Below are 1,154 nucleotides of genomic sequence, written 5' to 3'. Positions count from 1 at the left end.
TTTATAGCCCCGGATATCACGCTTTGTGTGTGTCCTCTGAGGTGTATGATAGGAGTGAACTTTTAAATGTGAGAAGTGCGAATGCGCAACGAGGTGCACGAAGGGGTTGACGAAGGAGTGCTAGGGGTGTACGAGGACAAAGTGCGCGTGGGCGTAGGTATCCGAGTCAGGAACGCAGGGGTAGATATCAGTGGGAAGTGGGAGAGCCCCTGAAGGGACGTGCGATGCGGATGTCCCCCGCCGAATTGGTAAGTTTGGCGACGGATGTTTTGAGGAGGCGGGAGATGAGAATGCTCTCGCATCTCTATGCTGCCAGGGCTAAGAGGAAGGCTGAACGAGAAGCTGCTAGCGAGAGTGAATATGATGATGAATTTTTCGACGCTAAAACTGCACCGGATGATCTCCCACGACTGGAAGGGCAAAACCTCCACTTGGTCTTCTATGGAGTCTTTTTAAGGTCAAAAGAAGCATTTTAGAAGTGAGTGTACTGGTTCTGTTCATGCTGTACGTTCGGGATATGATGCTTTTCGTCTCTATTGGAGCGATGACATTTTAGACCCAACTGCGGCTGAAACAAATCTATATGCAACTAAAATAGCCTCTGATTCTTTTCAGTCGGATTGATTCCCCACTAACAGCCATGAGATTTTATGCCTCTTCGTTCTGGTTGATGTTGGGTATTCACAAAATGCTAACTATTATTAGTTGCTTTTCTATGGATCCCCTTTTGAAGACGGAAATTTTCAGGCGCATCTTTACGAGAAGAAGTTATGAAATTTATCTTTTGTCGAATCAGACCCCGTGAATATCGTAAATGCATTTATCATTGCGATAGGAGCTTTGACCTTTTACACCGATAGAGATCAATAATAATTATTGATATAAATTCGTGTTTTCTGTCTAATTACGTTTTAAGTAAAAATTTGTCCATATCGTGGCAAGATAAGAAACGCTTAACCGTGATGATTTCTACATGTAATGGTTCATCTACTGACTTGCCTACAGTTTCTTCCCAATTTAAGACTAAACCCGTACCATATAAACCACAAGTGGTACTTGATTATATCATTTAGCTTTCCGTCTTCAGCTTTTGCAGATTCTATGCTCAGTAATCATCTTTAACTTTGCCCCCGAAACCGTAGGCATACTGCTTC

The sequence above is a fragment of the Zerene cesonia genome, unplaced genomic scaffold (assembly GCF_012273895.1).
Source record: "Zerene cesonia ecotype Mississippi unplaced genomic scaffold, Zerene_cesonia_1.1 Zces_u006, whole genome shotgun sequence".
Lineage (NCBI taxonomy): Eukaryota > Metazoa > Arthropoda > Insecta > Lepidoptera > Pieridae > Zerene > Zerene cesonia.
This window is presented reverse-complemented; position numbering follows the sequence as displayed.